At 41.3% G+C, this 20991-nt stretch overlaps 1 protein-coding gene across 1 annotated transcript in view; it reads left to right on the forward strand.

Moving 5' to 3' along the window:
* Nucleotides 1-20991, forward strand: part of LOC128302816 (serine/threonine-protein kinase Nek8) — a 33342-nt gene that overhangs the window by 4724 nt on the left and 7627 nt on the right. The window lies entirely within an intron of this gene.

The raw sequence follows: 20991 nt of genomic DNA on the forward strand, positions 1-20991 counted from the left end.
TTCGCCGTCGTTTCGTTAGTTATTGACGTCATTAAGGCTATTTGATGTACAATCTTTTCCCGTGTTACGCTAATAATTCGCAGAGAGCTTCGCTTATCTCGAATTTTCGTGTAAGTCGAATTCTCTTCATAATATTGTTTATATTTAGTATTTAGGAATCGAATACTTCTTTACACATTATGATTAATATTTCTTCAATTATTACAAAATTACGTTAACTGTCAAAATTTTGAGATTTGGTCATTTCGAATTTACGTAATGTAATTGTTGCGTAAATGGCGAAATGACTGTATTTATACACTGTTATATTTATAAAAATGACTGTTTAGCATATTGTTTAGAACCCTCTCAAAATAACACGTATGTCGTATCCAGTTGAAACATTCAGCTTAATATTGACAAAAAATTTAAATTTTTTGCTAACTTGAAGTTTTGCTAATCTTCGAATTCGCATATAACAGGTTCCGTATATCTCGGGGCTTACGTTAGTGTTGACTATGGATTCCGTAACATTTGTCCAAGACATGACCACTAGTGCAGAATATTCCCAATAGATGAAGTACCAGTCGACTTTTTCGATAATAACTTCGGAAACGAACTGACGTGTGAAACTAATTTTGAGAGTTGGATATCCTTTCCCCGACTTCCCTTCGGATGCCGGCTTCTGGCACCGCTTGTATTGCTCCACTTGGATGGAAGAATTATAAAGAAATATTGCACCCAATACCAAGCACACTATCAGGTAGTGTAGCCTATCACTACCTATCGTAGTAGGTGAATAGCCTATCCGTCTGAATGACGCACAAACCCACACTCAAAGGCGAACGCGAAAAGCACTCTACAACTCGGCGCTCCTTCGCGTGGAAGATTTGAACGGCGGAGCGAAAACTCCGGTTTTGTTACTTCGCACCGTAACAGTTCGGTTGAAATAGTCCAGTCTTTATCGTTAGTTAAGAATAGCATAGATAAACTTACATGGTTTTTAATAGTGATTTCATCTGGGAAATAGTATAGCCTCAATGTGATCGTTTAGATCATTGATCATTGTGATCGTTTTGAGATTATGAATTAGAATTATGGATCAACTATCAACAAAATCAAATTTCTTTTCTTATTCTGCAGACTTCAGACTACTACCTGTAAACATCACAAATCTGTGTTGATGATGTTATTATAGCCATGATTTCGACAATACGTTTTCCAATCTTTTATTTTGAATTTCTTCCATATTTGCACAGGTGTAAAAAAAACTTTCCTGTTTCGTGCATAGACAATAACAAACGAGTTTTTGTTTTGATCCATGTAGTATATAAGACGCCTTGAAACGTGTGCTGAATTAATCATTTTGCATACGAGCTAGGTGAAACATTGTTCTTTGAAAACGTGAAACCCTCTAACAGATATGCTATACAGACTAATGGTACTAGCTGTTGTGCTTTCAGTGCTGTTATTGCAGCACACTTCTAGCGGTAAGTGTTGATGAGAAGTATAGACTCTCACTACAGTTGGTTTCATATTTGTTTTTTGAACGTACTGTGTAGCACAACAGAAACCTGGAACTATCATCGTTGGTCGATATTGCAAAGCAAATGAGACGTTTTGGACGTGTGGCAGCAAGTGCAAGGAGCCGAGGTGTGACGCTACTATAAGCTCAGTTTGTCTAGAAAGTTGTCAAGTTGGATGTTTTTGCCAAACTGGTTACGCACGCAACAAGAATGGTATTTGCGTTCCATATTATGTTTTTAAAAAATGTCAGAGCCTCGGTGGCTGCGCACCCATTATAAGATGCCTGTAAAAGCCAGGCTACACGGAGCGCAAAGCCAAGCGCAAATCGTTTTTGGGTTTACGCAAACGTGAAGCGCAAGCAAATGTTAATAAAACCTACACGTGACTAGCGGAGAAGGTATGTACCAACAATGTTGTGTTTAATTCGTTTTGCAGTAACAGTTTGGTACAATAGCCCACATTGATGCACCATAAGCCTCGTTGAGACCGGTCCTCGAGTTGACAGCATTTGGTTTTCGTTGTTCCCCTTCTTCTAAATTCACAGGCCAACTAAAGAATTCTGGCTCTAAGATTTTTCTGGCTTATTTGGAAAATCAACTAGTGATACTGTTCGATTAACGATGTAGGATTAACATTCCAATGTCAGTTTCGCACAAATTTGGTGGCCCAGAATTGGTCAAATATTGTTTGACGAAGGAACGAATATAATGTAACCAAAAACAAACGATGACTATTCCCAGATTGCTCTCCAGAGCGTTTTTAGCAAAATTCCGCTGTATGTTCGCACATTTTGGGGCGGGCCGGTGACATAACGGTGGTAGCGCCGGTCTTCACACGAACGGACCGGACCAAAATCCCAATCCGCCGTCGCAAGGACTGACTTTCCAGTTACAGTTCCAGTAGTTAAAATAAGTCTAGTAAGTCAGAAATGGCAGGCATTATGCCCTAATATAGAGTCGTTACGCAAAGAGAGAGAGAGAGAGAGAGAGAGAGAGAGAGAGAGAAAGAGAGAGAGAGCTGCAAACATTCTCATTTATGATTGCAAATTTCTCTTCATCGACTGCAAACATCACCCCCCAAAGAATTGTACAATTCTCTCAAATTGTTGAAATGTTCCCTTATATACACAATTTATATACACAGTTTGCGTGATTCGAAACCTTGTAACCAAGTTTTGTATCCGTTCATAGGTTAAAACAGGTTTAGTTTATTTTGTAAAATAACACGGAATTATTAGTAACTATAATTAACAATTTTACATATATATATCACGTTCACCGCTGCTGTCCGGTTAGACGGCTAGGAAGCAAGAGAGCGCATCCCATCGCGAGCGCATCCGAGCGCGTGAGTGGTACAGGGTGGTCCTAACACCAAGTTAGCTAATGTCAGCGAGCCACAGAACCGTGAAGATGCATCAAAAGTCATGAAGAGGTATATTTTTAGTGCATATAAACTGTTGTTATAATTTTTGAACTATTCTACTGCTATTGATTGTTATTGAACGTAACATATAATTGGAATGTACACCTATCAAACCAGTTTTAGTTTTGTTGTCCCATACGTAAAACGTCAATAAGTCGCCTGAAGTTCGACGTAACAGGGTAGACGACCGTTTCTTGAACTTCACTTAGATTTTAACTTTCAAAGTCTCGTATATTCATGCTGGAATGGGAATTATCAGCTTGCTGCATATTTGTTCAAGTGTTTTAAACAAGACTCATATGTTGTGTAAATGTGCAAAAAAGAACCACATCTTCAATGTGTCTCCACCATGCTTCTGAACCGTTCGAATGCGAGAACAATCGATTACTCGCTACTGCTATTACAAATAGGATATAAATACTATTCCAATCTACGAAAAAACACTTTCATATCGTGCTTCTCAGTGTAAAGACATTGCAGCACCAACTTCCAACAAAGATGCTTCGCAACTTCATCGTTCTTGTGTTTGTGCTATCGACACTGATGTGCGCATACGGTAAGTGATGTTGACAAATCTCAGTCTCGTTTGTGCAGCCGTTAATGAATGGTTTACTTGCAGCCCAAACCACATCGGAACCAACATCAACTAAACCACCGACCTGCAAAAGAGGTGAAGTGTATAGAAAATGTGGTAGTGGGTGCATGGAGGCAAGATGCAGTGCCAAAAAACCAAGTTGCAAGCTTGTGTGCAGTGCTGGATGTTACTGCGCAGATGGTTTCGCACGTAATATTATCTCAGTATGTGTACCACAGAATTTGTGCCAATTTTTAAATTTTGGTGGTTAAATAACTAGACTGTACTAAATATATTATAGACACTTTAGTTTAAATTTCGAGTGTGTCCTTTAATTAATCTTCTAATGCTTATTAATTTACCAACATCAAGATTAACTTGCTGATTTGTCTTTTTTTAACATCCTAATTTAAATATTTTTCACATTTCTGTAAATAATATTTTAATCATAAGCCGCTGCATGAATCTGTCAGTGATATCCGTGGCACCCTAGTTCATGCTTGTGGTTTAGTCAACTCGCATTCTCTTGATCGCCAGCACAAGTGAGACACGAAACTCTTTTCAGGTTTTCGTGCCTCACGCATGCTCATTAGGTAGCGTACAATTCGTGAATGTACTGCATCTTAACGCTTTATATCAGCTTAACAGCAATATGAATACCTTGGGGCGTGTTCATAATCTGTTCTACGCAAACTGGTCAACCGCAACTACCAATAGACTACCACCAACCTCTACTCAAATTCTAAACGGACATCAATGCTCCCAATTTTGAATGCCGTTAACAGTGTCCCTCACTCACTTGCTCTGTAATGGGGTAGGATCCGAAACCTCTTTAAGGTTCTGTTTGGATAAATGAACTCCGACCGTCTACGTAGTGTGTTTTTTTCTTTACTGAACAGTATATAACGACGTCTGTGCTCGATCGCTTCTGCTATGCTATTGAAGAAGCACGAGCCCCCCAAGCCCTGTACGAGTTTCCTCACTTTTCTTCGCTGTTGTTCAGTTTTTCGCTAAACCAATATTTTACGCTGAGCTCCTTCGGCAGCAGCGCGAACAATACACATACAAACCTTTCAAGCTTTACTAACACAGACAAATTCAAACAGATTCCATCTTTCCTCAACTCATCACCTATCCTATTCCTATTACGTCACGTGTTGGTCGTAACATGTGTCACTGCTTATCCACGCTTGGATACACGGGCTAGTCCCAACCCCTTAGGCAGGGGATGGGTAGCTTCTGTGCCATCTGTACCAGACGCTGAACTAAACTGTCACGAGGGCCTCCAGAGGTACTTGGGGGCTTGAGCTCAGGGCATCCTGCCGAAGGAATCTATCGAACTGCAGAAAGCAACAGGCCCTTGAAACGTACGCACTCTGTATAGAGCTGACGTTGCTGACGTTGTTCATCTAGAAGCAACTAGATCACGTTGCAAACCCCACTGAGCATGGGCTTCGTAACTCTACAAGAAATCTGATTGCTAGAGATTGGTGTGCTACGTAGCGGATGCTTACCAAAGCATTGAGCAGGCACTAGGGTGCTGGCTGCCAACTGGCCATTGTGCAGTCTAAGGAAACTTCTTCACTCAAAACACCTGTCGCGACGAACGAAGTTGGGACTATATAGAACTTATATAGTTCCAGTACTCACATACGCCTCTGCGGGATGGATTTTGTTTGAACTGACAAAACCCTCTTAGTCGCGTTCGAGACTAAGATGCTCAGAAAGATTTTTGGCTCCATATCAGGAAAGACAATGGAGGAGCCGCTTCAATGAAGAGCGCTATGAGTTGTACGGCGAACTTACTGCCGTACAGCGGATTGGACTCGGCAGGCTCCGGTGGGCTGGTCACGTCATGAGAATGACACCGGACTACCCAGCCCGTAAAGTCCTTTTAGGTCCTCCAGAGGAGGCGTGGTAGGTTAAAATTATGATAGAGTGATGGTGTTGATGTGTCCACCAGAAAGGCCGGGATAATGGATTTTCAGAGGACGGTGCTCGACTGCGAGTGGTTTCGATGACTACTGCAGCAGGCTAAGGGCGCGAAGCGTCGGATAAGTAAGTAAGTAATTGAGATACTTCATTCTGTCAAATTAACAATGACAAGTTAATTTAACCCGTCCGGTATAAGTGGCAAAAACGTGTGGCGGTTCTGATTCCAACAACTGTTTTGTTTATTTTAATTGATTAAAATAACGTTTTCATGAAACAAATCCATTAATTTTGGTTGGACGCTATTAGGCGCTCAACATTAGCATTAGCCTGATATCGAGTGAATAGAGTAAGTTTAAACACGTCAAACCTCGATTTGGTGTGACGCATGGCGTTTGAACAAACAAAACCTGTACTGTGCATATAAAGGCTAGGCTACAAAACACGATACACGTGTTGGGTTTTCCTGTATGAAGGAACTCGTATGAAAAATCGCTTAAAATTGTCAATTTTTTTAAAACATACGTTACTCCTCGCATATGGTTTGAATGTCTTTCGTCTTTATACAGGTGTCTTCAAATATTCCCGTTTGGTGAACTGCTAACTTCCGAGAAATGCAAAAGTAGCAATGTCTGTTTCGATCATGCAGTAAGCAAAAAGCTCAAAAGTGTCTTTAAAAGCATCGGTTTGAAGCTGTTGCAACAGTTTACACTGTAACGCAAGACCTGAAAGCAGACATGGTTCACAGGCTAATCATTCTAGCTGCTGTACTTTCGATACAGCTACTATTTCTTAATGGTAAGTGTGGACGAAATCAACACACTTCTGGTAGCGCTAATGAATACTATTTTGTAAACCTTACTCAGCACGCCTGATCCCTCCTAATGAGGCTCCGGCAGCCATAATCAAGAAGCGACAGTGCGGGCCAAACGAGCAGTTTGGTGCTTGCGGCAATAAGTGTATGGAGCTGAAATGCGAACAACCATTAACCCAGATCTGTCCAAAAATATGTCAATCCGGATGTTACTGTATTACTGATTATGCACGTAACCAGCAGGGTATCTGCGTGCCATATAAAAGGTTCAAGACATGTCAGAATCCTAAAAACCGTACTAATTGTAAGTATGTTGCAAAATGTGCTTGATGCACCATAAATAAAACGCACTCACTCTTAAACAAAGTACATCAACAAAAAACAAGTACATAAGACTAGTTAACAGAAGCGGAAAGAACAGAACAGCAAAGGTGCCTACACCTCACAACGAGGCGCACAAGATTAGCGTAAGAATATTTACATTGCTAGAGTTGTTTAGAGAGCAATAATAGTTGACTATTTTTGCTATACTAGAGGAGAGGAGACATCGTTAGACCCAAATTCCGTTGAACAGAATTCTGTGGTAAATCCATGGTCGTATTCTCAAAATCGTGCTAGGAGACTTGTTGCCACCAATGGCGTCGGCGTAATGCCTTCCGAACTAGCTCAGTCTCGATCACTTGGGGGTGACGTTTTTATGCTAAGATCGGAAAAGTGCCTCCGACTAGAGGGACGAGTTACTTTCTAGAATGATTTCTTTATTCAAATTATGCTACTTATGAGCTAAATGATCGTTTCGTCGGCGGAGTTTACTTGCTTAGTAACCTATACTACTATATATTTATATAGCAACCTATATAGCCCGTTTTATTGTTTGTTGTTTCGTTTGCGCTACTTCCTATTTTATCAGCTGGTTTGGTTTGATTGGTTCAAACCCGACAATGGTCTTTGTCGTTGGTGTCCAAATTATGCAGGTGATTTCAAAAACAGGCCTAACAATAACACAAAATAGACATTTACAACTGTGAGGGTTCTTAACAAAGTGACCAACACAACAGACAATTCTTAATAGACGTAACGCTCTGAAGCTCGTTATGATTTTTTTTAAACCTTTTTTACTGTTTTCGTTATCGATCTAAATCTGGATCGTCTCCAATCTTTGTTCAGGTGTATGCAAAAAAAATCCGTTTAGTGCATTTTCAAGAACAGCACGTGGTGGAAATTTTGTTTTGATCCATGCAGTACATAAGTTGCCTTAAAACGTGTTTCACCACAGTGTTCTCTGTATTTATAACTTCATCTGGTAACGAACATGTTATACAGACTCATTATTTTAGCATTAGTGCTTTCGATACAGCCACAGCTACCCAGCGGTAAGTTTTAATGGCACATGCACCTCTTATATTGTATTAACAATGCATGTTTGACCACAATATAGCACAACGTTCATTTTGGAAGATACTGTTGCAGAATCGTAAGTGTTGATTAAAAATACATACACTTTTTTTTGTTATTCCATAAGAACGGCCTTACCGTTTGCTTCATAATCATATAACTGGTAAAGGAATAATCACTTATTTGTGAACATATTGTAGCCATACGCGACAGCGGTATTGTACGACCCTGCGGTGATAATGAGAGACTTCGTGTGCTGGGAGGTGCTCCATGTGGCAATATCTGTAACGAGTCGATGTGTGATACTACTATAAACCCGATTTGTCCAGCAGTATGTAAAACTGGATGTTTTTGCATCCCGGGTTACGCACGCAACAAGAATGGTGAATGCGTGCCTTTTAAATTAGTTTCAAATTGTCAGAGCTCCACGGTTTGTACGCTCACTGTAACATGTGTTTAAGCCTGTAATGAATTGAACATCTTCCACGTGAAGGATTATGATGGCATTTATCACCCGGACCATCCATCATCAAGTCGCTATGGATGACAATTTATGTGAATGTATAAAGTCTAGTGACAGAAAACATGTCCATGGATTACATTATTATCGAAGAAAACAATAATTGATGATCAAAAGATCGTCCAAGGGGATTGATCTGTCGTAATCATTTCTGTCTAGATTATTTAGTAAATAAGAAGTGTTTAATCATTTTTTACTTACATTGTATCATTTTAAATTTGCTATATCCTTATAAGTATCATATTGTACAGAATGATTATTCCTAAAGTTCCTAAAGATTGGTTGGTAAGGACATGATTCTACTACGGTAGATGCTATATAGAACCCGAGAGGAAGAGGTCACTTTACGGGCCTAACGAAACGTTTTATGTTTAAAGACACGACTGCCTAGATTGGGTGTGTGATAATATTTTTGGACTAAAATTGTATAAAGGTATGTCAAAGGGGATGTTGTAATTAGGCTAGAACGTAAATTGTTGAGTTAATTAATGTTAAATGTCAACTTCGAACGCTGGTCTCGAAGCAGACGAACCACACGTCTGCGTACGTCTGCTTTCATGACTGCATCTTTAAAGCGAAGCAAATTGTGCACAGAATTTCGTCGAAAGAATAGGAACGATCGTTCAATCCCAAACTTGATCAACAAATTCAAACCTAGTCACTAATATTGTATTGCTGCTCAAGATGTGTATTGTTCCCAGTCATACAAGGGCGGAGTTTCTTGGTTGAGTTTCTTTTGTTCTCATAGTCGAGTTTTGAGTCAACTCGGATTTGAGTTCGGATTCGAAAGACAAATTTCACGAACACACTCTTACCGCGATGATATAGAAAGACCCGCGTAACCACGCTCGTTTCAGTCGCCCGGCGGCTTTTGCAGCGTGTGGATCTACGCCGGGTCGTAGCAAAAATATGATTCTATGCAAAAAAGGGAGGTAAGGGAGCAAGAACCACTCTCTGGCTCTTTCGTGAGAGCCGTTATCAGAGAATGATACTCTTTTTCCCCATACTATTTGTGTGGCGATGGTGCTGTAATGAAAGAGAACATTCGATTAAATCGATCGAGCAGCAGCAATAGGTACATACTTCAGGGTCGCGCTAGTAGCTTGGTTCTTGGTTGGGAAGGATTTTTGTCATTGAAAATATTGAAAAACATTCAAATGGCTTGGCGATTGATTGTATTTAAATAAAACGTAAAATCTTAAGCATTTTGAAATATGTTTTGCATTGAAAAATAGTGAAAAAAAAGTTTTAGAACGTTTTAGAACGTTTTTAAAACAAAAAAAGATGGATGTTTTATTCTTTACATTTTTGTAGAACATCATCATCAAACATTATCAAACTCTGCTACTTTTCTAGTTATTATTAAAAATCTTTGAAAATTATAAAATAAAACACCCCTGATATTTATAGAAAAACTGAATTTCCCATTCTTAACCACTTTGTAGAACAATGTGTGTATCTATCACTTAAACTTTTCCTGCTATTATTAAATACTCCCGTGTATTACCTATCGCCACAAAGCAATGCCTACGAAGGTATCAAATTATACCTAGTTTTGATCATTGAATTTGTGTGCTTGTCTTTCAAAATATCTGAGAGAAAAGTGTTTCAATTGTTTGGTTAAAGTGTTGCCAATGCTTTAAAACCGATGGTTTATAAATAAATAATAATTTAAGTACGATTAAATGCAGAAATCCACACACGCCGGTCAGTTGGACGCTTTAAATGAGAGATTGAATATGTCGGCTACACGACCGCAGTACATAGGCACGTACGCTGTTGGACGCTTTGAATGAAGTTCTGCTTCGAGTCGTGAAACTCGACCGTCGCGACCACAGTACATAGATACCTGTCGACACACGCGTTGTCGGTCGGTCTCTTTGAATGTGTTGATGCGTTGCGATGTCCGTATTTTACGTGTGTATCACGTGTGTGTTCGATTTTTTATCTCGCGTCGCATGTGGGCCAGAAAGAGAGATCCAAATAAAAACTGGATAGGCGTGGTCGAATTGCTCGCTGGGTTAGATACCGATGGTATTTCCAAAGAAATTCTGTTGCCACTGTTGGTGCTGGTGCTATGGTTGTGGCCGGTTTGCAACACATACATTACTCCTCACACATATACCTTGCATGTCTTTCGTCTTTGTACAGGTGTGTTCAACATCGTGTTCAATTCGATTAAGTATTCCCGTTTCATGGGTTGCTTACTTCCAAGAAATCGAAGAATAGCAAGATCTGTTGCGGTTATTTAGTATATAAGAAGCTAGAATTGTGTTTGAAAACATCAGTTTTGAATCTGCAGAAACAGTTTACGCAAAGTGCAAAGCTAAACCTTCCCACAGACATGTTTCACAGGCTAATCATTCTAGCAGCTGTACTTTCGATACTGCTACTATTCGTTAATGGTAAGTGTAGCGAAATAGAAAACTTCTAGTTAGCGTTTGGAGTTACAATACTGTTTTGTTAACCTTACAATCGCACAATCTCCTGCAGCCCAAAGTAAGCCAAAGTGCGGACCAAATGAGGAGTATGTTGCTTGCGGCAATAAGTGTTCGGAGCCGAAATGCTCACAATCTGTGTTGAAGCCCTGCCCAACAGCATGCCAAGCGGGATGTTACTGTATGACTGGCTATGCACGTAACTACAACGGTGGATGCTCGCGATATATACGGCGTCCTGCGTGTCCTGGCAAATCTGCTGCCAGTTGTTCAATGTATGCAATTTGTATTTGATAGGCCTGAAATAAACCCATCTCGGCTTTTTTAGCTTATAATTCCGTTTATTTTTTCACATATGTTTTCACAAAATGTTCTGTCTAAAAATTCGTCGGCGGGTCTTCCATATCCATATCTAACTACCGGACTAAAGGGTGTCCCCGAAAGTATAAGCACGATTTCTAAATGACGTATCTACAACCGGATGACGTAAAACAGCTGTTTCTTCACATGCTTGATTGTTTACATTCAGAGCTACTAGCTAGTGCATTAAAACTATTTTTTTCAATAGCGTCTGTTGAAATGCGAGGCTTTTCCGTCGAAAAGCGCAAAAACATTCTGCACAAATGGTGCTTGACATGTCGAGTTAGCCCAAAATAACTCAATCGGTCTGGCTTCAGGGCAGTTCGGTGGATTCATTTCCTTCGGCACGTACCTCATTTTCTTCATACCATGCGATCGTGTCTTTGGCTTGTAAACAGAGGCCAAATCCCGCCAAAACAACACTGGACCAGCATGTTTTCGTATCATGAGCAGCAAACGTCGATTCAAACACTCCCGAATGTCGGGATCGGTCCTCAACGTCTCCGTTGTCACAAACGCTTGAAAGCTTTTGCTATGTTCCGATCTAACCGCTGATCGACAGGACCAGGATTTCGGGCACTTTTCGGCGCATCCTCAAAGCTGGACTCCTCCCGAAACTTTTGGATGGCGGTTCGTACGGTACTCGATACTCACACCTTCCAATTATGCTAATTGACTTAGCGGAATGTTAAGAGTCGAGCACCATTTGTGCAGAATGTTTTTGCGCTTTTCGACAGACGCTATTGAAAAAAATAGTTTTAATGCACTAGCTAGTAGCTCTGAATGTAAACAATCAAGCATGTGAAGAAACAGCTGTTTTACGTCATCCGGTTGTAGATACGTCATTTAGAAATCGTGCTTATACTTTCGGGGACACCCTTTAGTCCGGTAGTTAGATATGGATATGGAAGACCCGCCGACGAATTTTTAGACAGAACATTTTGTGAAAACATATGCGAAAAAATAAACGCAATTATAAACTAAAAAAGTCGAGATGGTTCAACAGAGTGGGTTGGTTTTATTTCAGGCCTATCACACACAGATTGCATAAATTGGACAACTGGAAATATATTTGCCAGGACATGCAGGACGCCGTCTACAAGGCGAGCATCCACCGTTGGAGTTACGTGCATGGCCAGTTATACAGTAACATCCCGGTTGACATGCTGTTGGGCAACGCGTCGGCACAGGTTCTGAGCATTTCATCTCCGAACACTTATTGCCGCAAGCAACATACTCCTCCTTTGGTCCGCATTTTGGATTACTTTGGGCTGCAGGAGATTGTAAGGTTAACAAAACAGTATTTTAACTATAAGCGCTAACTAGAAGTTTTCTATTTCGCTACACTTACCATTGACGAATAGTAGCAGTATCGAAAGTACAGCAGCTAGAATGATTAGCCTGTGAAACATGTCTGTGGGAAGGTTTAGCTTTGCACTTTGCGTAAACTGTTTCTGCAGATTCAAAACTGATGTTTTCAAACGCAATTCTAGCTTCTTATATACTAAATAACCGCAACAGATCTTGCTATTCTTCGATTTCTTGGAAGTAAGCAATCCATGAAACGGAAATAATTAATCGAATTGAACACAATGTTGAACACACCTGTACAAAGACGAAACACATGCAAGGTATATGTGTGAGGAGTAATGTATGTGTTGCAAACCGGCCACAACCATAGCACCAGCACCAATAGTGGCAACAGAATTTCTTTGGAAATACCATCGGTATCCAACAATACACATCTTGAGCAGCAATTCCCAGAATACAATCGCTCGACCTGCAAGACTTTAGCATGAGCAGTACAATATTGGTGACCAAATTTGAGATTGAACGATCGTTCCTATAGTGGCGATTAAAATCTGTGCGGTGCGGATTTACGCGGATCAATCTACATCACAGATAGACACCGAAGCTGCCATCGAAGACCTGCAAGAATCTGTAGATGTGCCGCTTCCTACGTTTTCTGAATTAGACGTCGTCACTGCTATCAACTAGTTGAAGTTTTTCTTTGCTTGCCACATTCCCAGCGCCTTGGTAAAAAACTGCAGTGATGCTTTGTTTCCTGTTTTGACCTGGCTGTTCAACAAATCTCTGCAGTTGAAATGGTTCCCAACTATGTATGACAAAAGTGATATCGCCTACTATCAATGCTTCGAGTCATTGAGCTGCCAGTTAGGAAACAGTTGCTTCGTGGATTCTCCCAACTATTACCTACTGATCAGCGCAAAAATCAGCAAGCAAAATCAGGGTGAAAATTCGAGATTGAATAAAGGGTGCCCCTGAAAGTATAAGCACGATTTAAAAGTTAGACAAAAAAAACCTGTTCCAGAAACTTAATGTTTATTTGATAAATACAGTTTGTGGTATGTTCTGGACTATTAAAAAAAAACAATTGTATGCTGTCATGTATGGCATCCGCGAGATATCGCGACTTGTAAGAAAAACGTTGACAATGAGCGACAATTAGAACCGGACTCTAAGGAGGCCGTGCTTTTTCACTTTGGTATCACGCGTATCGAAATAACCTTCAGTATTGTAAGAGTTGCATGAAATAAAGTAGTTGGCATAAGAGAAAACACAACATTTTGGTGTCAGAAGTGGGATTTCCTTGAAAAGAACAGTGAAAAGGAAGTGAGAATGAGAAAGGCCCAGCTAGATCGAGCAGCCATGGCACAGTTTTCCATAATGATCGCGGAAGCTCTAAAGTCCGCCCTGGGCACCGCCAACGGACCGGCAAATCGAGACAACGCTGTTCATACGCCGAAATTGCCAACATTCTCACACCCACCGTTTATTGCAGCTGATGGATCTACGGTAGAAGACTACTTCAACCGATTTGAATGGGGTCTTAAACTCAGCAACATTCCCGTCAGCTAATATGCCGACTACGCTCGTGTACATATGAGAACCGAACTGAATAACGCTTTCAAGTGTCTCGTTACCCCAAGACAACCGGAAGAAATTTCATATGCAGAGCTGCGGACGACGCTTCAAGACCACTTCGATAGTAAGAAAAACAAGTTTGTCGAGAGTGTAAAGTTTCGGAGTATTCTACAGCAAAAGGGCGGAACAATCTCGCAATTCGTCCTTCGACTCAAACGCAGGCGCAGCCTACTGTGAGTATGACGATTTTCTCGACCGAATGTTGATTGAACAAATGCTACACGGAATGGAAGCACGCGATATTTGTGACGAAGTCATCGCTAAAAATTCGGATAAGTTCCAAGAAGCTTAGAATATTGCTCTAACGTTTGAAACAACGCGCAACACGGTTCGGGATATCTCCACAGCAACAACGACAACACCAGGCGAAGGCACAAATAAGCTAGGTTACGAAAAACCTCACACCAAAAGGCAACAACCGTTCCGTCAAGCAGGACATCGTAAGCCCAAGCCACTAGCTACGCATTCTAAATATACAGCTGAAAAGCAATTCCCCAGTGCAAAAACAATAAGAAATAACAACGCTGCAATTACGTCCTGCAATAGTTGTGGTGGGCCACACCAAAGAAGTTCTTGTCGTTTCCGCAACGCTATATGTCGGTCGTGCAACAAAAAGGGTCACCTTTCGCAGGTCTGCCGTTCAGGAATCTCACCGCGCGAACATACTAAGATCGTTCAAGTCCCTGCTTATAATATAGATTCAGCACAGGTCATCAATACATTGCAAAATACTGCACCTAGCGCCAAAATAATGATCAACATAAAAATAGACGGAAAAAATACCGAGATGGAATTAGATACGGGAGCCCCTTGCGGTATTATAGGTGAAACCACGTTGAAAGCAAAAAAGGCACAATATTCTCTACTACCAACAGACAGACAATTCACCAGTTACACTGGTCATCGCATTAATTGTCAGGGCCGCTTGCCTGTGGACGTATCCGTTGGTTCTGTAACACGAAGATTGAATCTGTACGTGGTATCCGGAAAAAACGATTCTCTTTTCGGCCGTGAGTGGATCGCTCACCTCGTGGATCAGATCGACCTGGCTAATATGATAGCTCCGAACATACCCATCCATGACATCGCTAGCTATAAGCTCGCACAAGACCCCGAAATACAGTTAACTGCATTGCTAGACAGTTTTGCCAGTATCTTTAGCGATGTAGCAGGCAAACTAATCGGGCCGCCTGCTTCTGTTCATCTCAAATCGGGTGCAATGCCGATATTCGCTAAAGCACGTGATGTTCCGCTTGCATTACGCGACAGATACTCAGCCGAAATTGAGAAGAAACTTCAATCGGGTTTTTATGAGAAAGTGGAATTTTCCGAGTGGGCTTCGCCGACTCATGTTGTTGCAAAGAAAAACGGAAACCTTCGAATCACCGGGAACTACAAGCCTACGGTAAATCCGAGAATAATCATCGACGAACACCCTATCCCAAAAGTGGAGACTATTTTTAACAGCATGAAAGGAGCCACTCTGTTCTGCCACCTAGATATAACAGATGCCTATACACACTTGCCAATCGATGAAGAGTTCAGCAAAATACTCACTCTTAATACTATCACACACGGACTCATACGGCCAAAACGAGCAGTGTATGAAGCAGCAAACATTCCCGCAATTTGGCAAAGACACATGGAAACAGTAATGCTAGGTTTGACCAATGTCGTAAGTTTCTTCGATGACATTATCGTTTTCGCTGCGGATTTCGATTCTAGTAGCCCTCACTTCCACATTAAGCAGACTGCAACAGAGTGGACTGAAGCTCAATCGCTCAAAATGCATCTTCGCCGTGCCATCGCTCGAATGTCTGGGACATCGTATCGATCACGAAGGGTTACATACGAATAGTAAGCACATTGAAGCTGTAAGGGATGCCCCAAGACCATCAACGCCAGAAGAGCTCCAACTTTTCTTAGGAAAAGCTACTTACTACTCCGCATTCATTCCGAATCTGTCTCCACGAACAAAAGTGCTGCGTAACATGTTTCAAGAAAGCAATTTCATATGGTCTTTGGAAACGGATAAAGCCTACCGTGATGTTAAACAAACATTGATTTCGCCACGGGCACTTATGCAATATGATCCAACCCTTCCTCTAATTTTAGCTACTGATGCCAGCAAATCAGGTTTGGGTGCAGTGCTTTCACATCGTTTAAGTAACGGAACTGAACGACCAATCGCCTACGCCAGCCACAGCATGTCACCAACCGAACAGCGATAGCCTATTATCGACAAGGAAGCGCTCGCAATCGATTTTTCCATTACTTATACGCACGCAAATTCACCCTGATAACCGATCATAAACCTTTGACAAAATCTTTCATCCAGAAAAATCATTACCGATTCTATGCATATGGCAAACTACGCAGATTATCTGTCACACTTCAATTTTACCATAGAGTATAGACCAACTTCCCAATAGCATCTCTGAATAGCATCTCTCTGTACAAGGGAGGAAACCACCATGATAAATTTGAAGATTTCATGCTACATCAGATCCAGCAGCTGCCATTACGAGCGGAACATATCGCGATAGAGACACGCAAAGACCCTCACCTCGGGAGAATAATTCAGGACCTCGAATTAGGACTAAACCTTGAACACGCAGGTTATAAAGCTCCAGAAGAAAAATATACCATGGTAGCAAATTGCCTTTTGTTCGAGCAACGGATAGTTATCCCAACCACTCTTCGTCCAGCAATCTTGAGTGATCTCCACACTGCGCACATCGGGATGGTCGAAATGAAAGCATTGGCACGTTCTTATGTCTGCTGGCCAGGCATAGATATAGACATCGAACAATCAGCCAAATCATGCAGCGAATGCGCACGACAAGCAACACTACCGCCGAAGTTCAGCAGCTACCACTGGGAATATCCGAAAACCCCATGGGAGAGAGTACACATTGACTATGCTGGACCCGTATCAGGAACAATGCTATTAATCGTCGTTGACGCTTACAGCAAGTGGGTTGAGGTAAAAACAACGCACTCAACAACAACCGCTGCAACTATCAATCTATTGAATGAATTGTTTGCTACATATGGAGGGCCAATAACAGTTGTGTCAGATAACGGTACCCAATTCACCTCCCAGATGTTCTTAGGTCGAAACATCAGAACTCGAATCGATCTATTGCGACCACGAGATCCACACTCTACACTCACTGAGTAATAGCAGACCCGTTTCGAACCGACATATCGTTCTTTCCGTCCCGGTCAGCAAGTCTACTGCTTGTCTGGTAACGTTAGGATGGTGGATACAAGTGGATACCTGCAACGGTACACTCTCGCCTTGGTGATCTACACTACGACGTCCTCTTTCAAGGAAGACATATAAAACGTCATATTGATCAAATGAGATCTTTCCTGGGCAACAATCAACCAACAAGTGTAACAAACGAACCTGAGACCACCAGAGCAAGCGTAGAAAATCCACGCAGCCATTACTACACCAATCAAACTTCACAATCACAACGCAGTAAAGAAGTATCTTCAGATGGGACTGAATCATCCGATTCTCAATATGCGACGCCTGTTGGCAGTCCAGAAAGAAATGCATCCCCTGTATTACGTCGCAGTGATCGCATACGCCGCCCACCAAACAGATACTCCCCGTAGAGCCTCTCTAAGAAGGGAGGAAATGTCATGTATAGCATCCGCAAGATATCGCGACGTGTAGTCGCGACTTAAAAGAAAAACGTTGACAATGAGCGACAATTAGAAACGGACTCTAAGGAGGCCGTGCTTTTTCACTTTGGTATCACGCGTATCGAAATAATCTTCAGTATTGTAAGAGTTGCATGAAATAAAGTAGTTGGCATAAGAGAAAACACAACATATGTTGATGATCGCACTTTTCATCGGACGCCTTCCATCAGGTTCAGCACAGACTTGTCCCGAACAAATTTCGACACTTTCTTCCAATCTTTTTGAAAACTGTCGATGTCCTCTACAGCTTTAAAATGCTTTCTGAAGTGTGCCTTGGTTTGGGGTTTGGAATTCAGTCACACTTGTAGGACGTGCGTATCGTTTCCATCTTGATCCTTTGTTAAGTCCCGAAGAAGAAGTGGTAATATGTGACGTTGTGAAATGTCACTCAACTCTCACACTGCTACACTTCACTTTACTTTCACTTCATTCACTTTGCTAACACGTTTGAACTACCTATTACTGATGCTAATCTTTTAGTTGATAGCTTATCCAGTACTCCAGCAAACCTTATAAGCCTAACAATTATATCTATTAGCACAGAAATTGTGAAACAAGCGCTATCCTAATTGAAAAACTCCTTCGTACCTGATTCTGATGGCATTCCATCCTCGGTATGAGTGAGCTGTAAAGATACTCCTTTTTTTATTCTTTTCAAGATTTTAGCATATATCTCTTTCGCAGGGAGTCTTGGACTTGGTGTATACGTCTATATAGCTACGCTTCTATCTTCCTTGGTATCGTTCAACTACTTTTTCCATTCCTTTGAATTTACTTCGTCCCCAAGCTCTCTTTGTTTCCATCTTCTATCATCTAATCATACTTTCTAGTCCTCTCGTTCTGTTTCTTTTGCTCCTTCTTTAAATTTACAATTGTCTATAGTTTTAGTAATCACTAATTAAGCTTCGTTTTCTTCATCGGCATAAGTGCATCAAGTGTTCTTGGCCTGCCATTTCTGGCTTTCTTTGACTTTATTTACCCGTAGTTGGATGGTCAGTCCTGAGTACGAAGGATTGGTCCGGACGAGATTTTGAAACGGTCCTGTCATGTGAATACCGGTGCCGCTACCAATAAGCTACCGGGTTACCCATTAATTAGGCTAGAACGTAAATATTTGAGTTAATTAATATTAATTGTCAACTTCGAACGCTGTCTCGAAGCAGACAAACCTCACATCTGCTTTAACGACTGCATATTTTCCGAGAAAGTATTTTCGTTTCTCGATTCACTTTATGGATTGATTTTTGCACATATGGTATCCTCTTCTTTCGTCTATGCCGTTTCCGGATTCATTTTTACACGCCGGGTACGCGGTTTGGTTTGCGTAGCGTGGTTTCACTGATACGCGGTTTTGTTTGCCGGGCGCGGTACGCGATTTTCGCGATATGCGGGTTTTGCGTAAAGCGAAGCAAATTGTGCAGCAAACGCACTGCACAGAATTTCGTCGAAAGAATAGGTTCAATCCCAAACTTGGTCAACAAATTCAAGCTTAGTCACTAATATTGTACTGCTGCTCAAGATGTGTATTGTTGGATACCGATGGCATTTCCAAAGAAATTCTGTTGCCACTGTTGGTGCTGGTGCTATGGTTGTGGCCAGTTTGCAACACATACATTACTCCTCACACATATACCTTGCATGTCTTTCGTCTTTGTACAGGTGTGTTCAACATTGTGTTCAATTCGATTAATTATTTCCGTTTCATGGGTTGCTTACTTCCAAGAAATCGAAGAATAGCAATATTTGTTGCGGTTATTTAGTATATAAGAAGCTAGAATTGTGTTTGAAAACATCAGTTTTGAATCTGCAGAAACAGGTTACGCAAAGTGCAAAGCTATACCTTCCCACAGACATGTTTCACAGGCTAATCATTCTAGCTGCTGTACTTTCGATACTGCTACTATTCGTTAATGGTAAGTGTAGCGAAAAAGAAAACTTCTAGTTAGCGCTTGTAGTTAAAATACTGTTTTGTTAACTTTACAATCGTACAATCGCCTGCAGCCCAAAGTAATCCAAAGTGCGGACCAAAGGAGGAGTATGTTGCTTGCGGCAATAAGTGTTCGGAGCCGAAATGCTCACAATCTGTCATGAAACCCTGCCCACCAGCATGCCAACCGGGATGTTACTGTATAACTGGCTATGCACGTAACTACAACGGTGGATGCTCGCGATATAGTCGGCGTCCTGCATGTCCTGGCAAATATACTGACAGTTGTTCAACTTATGCATTTTGTGTCTGATAGGCCTGAAATAAAACCACTTTGTTGAACCGCGGATACGACCATCTCGGCTTTTTTACCTTATAATTGCGTTTATTTTTTCAAATGTGTTTTCACAAAATGTTCTGTCTAAAAATTCGTCGGCGGGTCGGGACCCAAAATAAGGCTCCTTTTCGTGGGCGCCTTCTCTTGTCTGTCAGCTTTCGGTTCCCAACCGAAATCGTTCGAATTATTGCCCTCTGCTGGGTGCTAGCGCATCTTACATCCTATCTTGTCCCTAGCACGATCACGCCGTGACAACGTGACACACTGTAAAACATGTACCAAATATTAGTATTCAAAACTGAAGAATAAGCTTATCGATGTAACTTTAACTTATATTAGGGATCCATTCCTTTCACGACAATTGTTGTAAATTATTGTTGCTATTTTGTATCTTTAGTTTTTAATATCAGCGATCTGTATCCTGAACGTTTCCCTTGTTTGTACAGGTGCGTATAAAATATTCCTGTTTCGTGCGTTTTTAAGAACAGCAAGCGGTGGAAATTTTGTTTTGATCCACGTAGTACATACAACGCTTTGGAACGTGCGTTGCCACAGTGTTCCTAACTTCATATTCTAACGAACATGTTATACAGTTCATTATTTTATTCAGACTCATTATTTTAGCCTTAGTGCTTTCGATACAGTCACGGCTACCCAGTGGCTTTAATGGCGCGTGCACCTCTGAGGTTGGTTTTGGTGAACTCCTTATAGCGCAACATTTCCAACGGTTTAGTGTTGTTTCTGGATTAATGTTGTGTTATCACGTTTGGTGGCTCGTCTAATAGTTGTATCCGGTGGGAATACTCTCTGTGTGGTATTCTCGTAAATAGAGTAACCTCCACCAAAGACCTCGGGGTCTGACTTGACAAGCACACACGAGAATTCCCGATCCCCAGGGGGAATGACCGAGTGGCCTTGATCGAAAGGACTTGATCGGTAAACGGCACTCTACCAACGAACCCGAGTTTATCGAGGTGATTTTTTAGCTTCGGAGTTAAATAAGGTAGTTGAATAAAGGTAGTTTGTTAAAATACGCTATCGTCTTTCTTTGATTTAAAATTCGAGTGACAAGAGTCTGTTGCCGCGGTGGCAACATACTC

The sequence above is a fragment of the Anopheles moucheti genome, chromosome 3, assembly GCF_943734755.1.
Source record: "Anopheles moucheti chromosome 3, idAnoMoucSN_F20_07, whole genome shotgun sequence".
Classification (NCBI taxonomy): domain Eukaryota; kingdom Metazoa; phylum Arthropoda; class Insecta; order Diptera; family Culicidae; genus Anopheles; species Anopheles moucheti.